Source organism: Gossypium arboreum, chromosome 8 (assembly GCF_025698485.1).
Source record: "Gossypium arboreum isolate Shixiya-1 chromosome 8, ASM2569848v2, whole genome shotgun sequence".
Classification (NCBI taxonomy): Eukaryota; Viridiplantae; Streptophyta; class Magnoliopsida; order Malvales; family Malvaceae; genus Gossypium; species Gossypium arboreum.
Genome location: NC_069077.1, coordinates 97,741,781 through 97,748,787, shown reverse-complemented (window position 1 = coordinate 97,748,787; position 7,007 = coordinate 97,741,781). Strand labels below are relative to the sequence as shown.

At 32.0% G+C, this 7,007-nt stretch overlaps 1 non-coding gene across 1 annotated transcript; it reads right to left on the bottom strand.

The window, feature by feature from the left end:
• Positions 1-5,572: 5,572 nt before the first annotated feature.
• On the bottom strand, positions 5,573-5,679 carry LOC128280248 (small nucleolar RNA R71). The gene has a single exon (XR_008270428.1). It is a non-coding gene; the product is annotated as a small nucleolar RNA R71 (small nucleolar RNA).
• Positions 5,680-7,007: the final 1,328 nt, after the last annotated feature.

Below are 7,007 nucleotides of genomic sequence, written 5' to 3'. Positions count from 1 at the left end.
AGTCATCAACTAGTACACAATCATACTGTATCCATTTCAACCATTTCAATACTCAATTCATGTAATAGCCCAAAATTGGGTCTAGTTGGAACAGAGGTTTCGGGACCACAAAATTCGAGATAGAAATAATTATTTTATGATTATTTTGAGGTCTATGATATGATTGCATGATTGTGTGAAAATTTCGTGTAGAAATTCTATGCATAAAGTGCTCAATTTGAAGTTAGGGACTAAATTGAATAAGTTGCAAAACTTGCATTCTAGAAGTTTCTAGTATGAAATTGCTTTGAAATATTAATTAGGAGGTCTTAAATAAAAATTTGACCAATTTCTAAGTGTTGGACAAAAATTGGACATAGATGGAATTTTTGAAAGTTTAGTAAGGAAGGGCATTTTGGTCATTTGGTAATTAAAAGAAATAAAAAGGGAAAATAAAGCCAAAACTGACTCATCTTTCTCATGGAAGCCGAAATTAGCATGGGGGAAGCCATGGCTAGGGTTTTCAAGCTTTCCAAGCTCAATAGTAAGTCCGTTATAACCCGCTTTTCAAGTTTTTTACGTTTTTGGAATCCTTAATTTGATTAAGCTTATTCTAGCAATAATTTAAGCTAGGGTTCATATTTGGAAAAATACCCATAGGTGAAATGTGTTTATTTTGATGTTTTATAATAGAATATGAGGTTTTAAATTATGTTAGACAACTTGTGCTACTCGGTTTTGAGTGAAAACGAGTAAAAGGGCTTTATCGGTAAAAATACCTAATAGTCATAAGTATATGTTAGAGTGAGAATTTGATGTTGCCATAGAAGGAAAAATGATCAGCATGTTATAAAACATAAGAATAAGGGATGAAGTTTAATTCGAGCCTAGGGCAAAAGTGTAAATATGCAAAAGTTTAGGGCAAAATTGGAATTTTTCCAAAGTTTGAGTTAAGGACTGTTTTGAATAGTACATTAATTAAATAAGTAAAATATGATGTTTTAGATCCCAAAAATGAGATTTGAACCTAGAATGAGAGAAAATCGAAAATTGGGAAAGTTGGTAAAATGGTCGTTTAGTATCGAAGAAAGTTTATATGTATAATAAGCATTAATTTATGCATGTTTCAATGTAAAATTGATATATTCATTATGATTTCGAGGTGTTGAAAGTATGTAAGTTGGTATGATAATAATACTGACAATAATCTTTGTAATTTATATTTGAAAGTTAAATTTAGTGAATTAATTGAATTATATTAAATTAAATGATTATGGTGCCAAGTTTATGAATTGATTTAAAAATATGTCTATGGTACATGAAGTGCATTGAATTATCATACATAAATGTGATTTCTATGATTATGGATATTATGGGAAATTGTAAGTTCATATGATTTTAATAAGGCAATGTGTAATTTAATGTAATTGCCTTGATATTAAATGAGATGTAAGTTTATATGTAAGTAATACATCAATATTACTTGTATTATGATATTTTATAATAATATTGGAAATATGTTTGTGGATAATTACTTGACTGGTGAAATTGTTAGAAAAGAGAGAGAAATCCCGGTTGAACCTTCGGAAAGATTGGATGATACAGATAGTATGTAGCTAGGTCACATGTATTGTGCTGAGTGCACATCATGTGTACAAGAGAGCTACAAGACATTATGATGTAGCTAGGTTGCATGGGTGATACTATGTGTACACCATGTAGACAAAAGAGCTACAGGATATATGTAGCTAGGTCGCATGCGTGGTTCCAGGTGAAGGACACCATGTAGACAAGAGTGCTACAAGATAAATTGGCTAGGTCACATGGGTGGTACTGAGTGTTCACCATGTGGACAAGAGAGCCGAACTATATGATGGGTGGAGCTATGTGCTGAAACCACCAAGTATCGAGGATTGATCCAAAGTGTTCAACGGGAGACTTTCTTGTATTGCTTTGTGAGTTTTGTGATGAATAAGTGCAGGAACTTGATTATGTGAATGATGTGTTCATTAAGTGACCAGGATGTGGTCAGGTTATAAACAAGTAAGTTATACATGAGGATGATTTTATGGTGACCTTGTGATCATGGGCCTATACTTGTGATGTATGAAATGTGGTGAAAATGATTTGTGATATGTATGTTAAAATGAGGTTAATACAAAGAAAGTGTGAAAGAGTGAATTAGCAATAAAACAGTTTTGGACAGTAGCAGTGACGTGATTTTGAAAAATCACCAAAAATAGTATAAATTGAATCAAAGACTGAATGAGATATCAAATTAAATCTTAATGAGTCTGTTTTCATATAAAAGAAACAGAGCAAGAAAAAGATTTCTATATTTTGAGATATTTATGTTTTTGTGAGACTAGTTTAGAATGATTACGTGATCCCCTGTTCTGACTTTGGAAAATCACAAAATTTTGGGTAAAAATAATTAGAGACTTAAACCTATATTTTTAAAATCCCTAATGAGTATATTTTCAATATAAATCAACAAGAACATTATCCAAGTTCTGTACTGTGAGATAATTAATTTTTAGTGAAGAGAGGTCAGAACTATCAGAAAGTGAAACAGAGGAAATTTTAATGAATAAACTGTACTAATTGGCTAAATCAAAAATCATGAAAATTTTATGGTGGAAAGATATGTGAGTCTAGTTTTAGGAGAAATTTACGGATCTTAATTTGGATCACTATAGCTCGAATTACAAATAAGTAAGTGACTATGACTCGTGTGGACAGTTTGATGTGAACATTTATTAGTAAATTGTGAAATCGTACTTACAAGAATGCTATATACATTAAGGATGTGGAATGGAGAGGAGGAGGAGGAAAATAAATATATGTGGAATACATGGAAACTATGGTATATGAAATATTGATATAATGAAATATATTGATATATGACTAGTCTCAATGTAATGCTTGTTGGGTATGGAGTTGAATTGAAATGTTTCAGGCAAACATGCTCTTTTGCGTATCTGAATTGTGGTATTTTATAAAGATATGATCTAGTTTTAAATATGAATGCTTGATGATTAAGCTGAAGATATTTTGTAAGATGATAATCTTGATATAAATGTATAAGTGGTACTATAATAAACAAGGTAAAATGAGTATGAGAGACACATGTATGATGACATACAAATGCTATGTTTGTGGTTTAATTGAGAATATTTAATCATTAAATGAATACCATGTTATATGCTTTTGATTTTGTATAAGTGTGTAAGAGATTAAGGTTAACCAAAGCTTGGAAAATAGCCTAGGTATATTCCACACAGGCAGAGACACGACCATGTGTCTCAGCCGTGTATGGAACACAACTTTGGGACACGGGCATGTGGAGCCTTAAAGCATGAAATTTCCAAGATTTTCATAAGTTCTCGGTTTAGTCTCGAACCCTTTCTAAAGTATGTTTTGGGCTTCGTAGACTCAAATAAGGGACTATGTGTAAGTGAATGAACGTTTTGAAATATGAATGAAATTTTATGGCCCGTATTTTAGTTTAATGTTGTATGTTTGTCTGGTAACGCCTCGTACCTTATCCCGGCCTCGAGTAAGGGTAAGGGGTGTTACAATTCAATTTCATTTACCTATTCAAGTACCTATCAACTGAACTTGTTTTATTAGACGTAATTCACATATATAATTCATATGGTTAAATCATTCCAACATGCATTATCAATTCAACTTCATTCACTCAATATAAGTCAATTACCTAACTCAAAACAAAGCCATTTACACAACTTAATACATTAACAAATTCATTATCACAAGCCAACTCAAATGGCCTATAAATACATGTTCATCAAAAATAATCAAAATGACTCAAGCCTATACATGCCATATACCATATATACATAACTTCAAAAGTACCAAAATAGATGTTCGATAGTGCGATAAAGTCTATGATGATCACCAAATTTGAGCTAGCTTCGAAAGACTAGAAAACATAGAAAAATAAACAAAGTAAGCTATAAAGCGTAGTAAGTTCATATGCAATATACTCAACAAATCATAATACACAAATCATCAATTTGAACTATATAACATATACTTCATGAAAACAACAAACCTTTTATATGCTTAATCATATGCTTATATGCAAATTCATAACTTCTTCTTCTTGAATCTCATACTTTACATATACATACCTATATAATTTCGTAACTAACTCATACCTTTTCGAAACTCTGTCGAATACTTGATATCTTGCACACTAAGTGCCAATACATAGCCTAAGCTATTATAAGTTTGCACACTAAGTGCCTTATATAGCCGAAGCTATCTCAGTCTCGCACACTAAGTGCCATATATAGCCAAAGCTATTTCGAATTGCACACTAAGTGTCATATATAGCCGAAGCTTTCTTGAATTACACACTAAATGCCATATATAGCTGAAGCTTTCTTGAATCGCACACTAAGTGCCATATATATATTTGAATTGTCGTCAAACATGACTATAAGCTCATAAACACAATTTATACAATATCAAAACATTTAAAGCATAATTGTAACAATGCTTATCATATACGAACTTACATCGGATATGAAAATAGTAAATCGAGTCGATTAGTCGATAACTTTATCTTTTCCCCGATCCAAGTCCGTATTTCTCTTTTCTTGATCTAAATATATTCAAAATTAACTTATTTAATCATCTATTCATTCAATTTAGTCCAAAATACTCTTTAAGGCACATTTATACTTTTGCCCCTAAACTTTCACATTTTTCACAATTTAGTCCTTATCACATAAAATTGAAAATTCATGCAATCCAGTACAAACCCATGCTTTGCCGAATTTAAGACATGTTACTAGCGGCCCATATTTTCAATTTATTCACACTTTTTAACCACCACATTTCACATTTTCTCAATTTAATCCCTTTTTGATAGTTTTGTCAAAAATCACTTTACAAAAACTATTAATCTAACATTAAACCTTCCAAAGCTATCATAAATCATCAAATTACTCAAGCATTCAACAATGGAAACATGATAAATATTTAAAAATTTAAAAATTTAAGGTACGGGCTAGCTACAACGATCTCAAAAACATAGAAATCATTAAAAACCGAGTCAAAATGACTTACCAATTTAGCTTTCAAATGACCAAAACCTAGATGAAATAATATGTCTTATTTTCTTCTTCTAAATTCAGCTAAGAAGATGAATGCCACCAAATTTTGTGTTTTGTTTTTAATTAAAATAACCTTTAATGATCAAATACCAAAATTAACCTTTAAATTAATTCAAAACTTCATTTATGCCATGCCATTATCATCCACTATCATAATAATGGTCTAATTTCTATTTAAGGTCCTTAACTTTAAGGTTCTATATCTATTTGACACTTTTAGGAATAGAACATAAGTTTTACACTTTACGCAATTTAGTCTTTTTTACTAAATTAACCATTTAAATGATAAAATTTCTTCATGAAATTTTCACACAATCACATTATCATGCTATAAATATTAAAATAATAATAAAATAAATATTTTGACCTCAAATTTGTGGTTTCGAAACCACTATTTTGATTTGACTAAAAACAGGCTGTTACATAATCCGCCAAACATGAATGCCAAGCTCAGAAATGACATAACATCTTTTTGACAATCAGAGGATGAAATTTTGTATGAAGCCTAAGAAAGATTTAAGGAATTACTTAGAAAATGTCTAATGCAAGGGTTCCAACACTGGACTCAGTTGGAGATGTTTTACAATGGGCTGAATGCACATATAATGATGGTAGTCGATGCATCATCCAATGGTACTTTTTTGGATAAAATCCTATAATGAAGCATATGAGATTTTGGAATGGATTGCAAACAATAATTATCAACATCCTACCACGTGAGTTTGGACTAGGAGGAGAGTTTTTGGCACCATGGAGCTTGATGCAATCACTTTACTGGCAAACTAGGTATCCTCTTTAGCTAACATGATCAAGACAATGAAGAGGCCAACTGTAGTCCAGGAGATGAAATCAACTGAGCTATATTGTGTTTATTGTGGTTAAGACCATGTGTTTGATGAATGACCATAAAACCTAGCATCTATATACTACATGGGTAATTTCAACCGAAATAACAATGCCTATTATAACACTTACAATCTAGGGTGAAGCAACATCCAAACTTTGGTTGCAATAATCAAGGTACAGGGAATTCAAACAATGCTGTTAGACAAAATGTGTGACAGCCCAAAATTGACCCTAGTCGAGATGTGGTTTCGGGACCACAAAACCGAGGGATAAAAATAATTTATAATTTATTTTGATGCCTATAATATGTGTTAATTCATGTGTGACATTTTTGATGTTTCGATTTAGAGTTATAAATGTGAATTTCACTAGAAAGGACCTAGTAGTAAACTTTGAAAGTATGATGGGGAAATGTGTGATGACTAGTTGGTAATGCATGCAAAAATAAGGGATTTGCATGTAACACCCCGAACCCGAGACCATCGCCGGTGTCGGACACGAGGGGTTAGCAAGCCAAGTTCACTTGTTTTGCCCATCCATTGGACATTTCCAGTCAGGCTGGAAAAACTGCGTCACTGTCGCCTTAAAAATCATATCTCGAGTTTCAAAACTCGGAAACTGGTTTCGTAAATTTTCCTGAATTTAGACTCATATATCCATCCATGGATTTATTTCTAGAATTTTTGTCAGGCCAATTGGTACAGTTTATTAGTTAAAGTCACCCATGTTACAGGGATCGACTGCTCTGACCTTCGCGCGGTATAACTTGAATATCTCTCTGTACAGGGCTTTAATGCTGGTGCCGTTTGTTTCTAATGAAACTAGACTCAAAATGGAATCTGTACATATAAGGTATGTCTCCTAATTATTTCTGTATAATTTATAGTAAATTTTAAAGTTGCGACAGGGAACCCAGAAACCGTTCTGGCCCTGTCTCACAATAGCTTTAATATCTCTTAACATGTAACTCCTATGACCATTTCGTTTCTTCCATATGAAAATAGACTCATCAATGTTCATTTACAAAGCTGATTC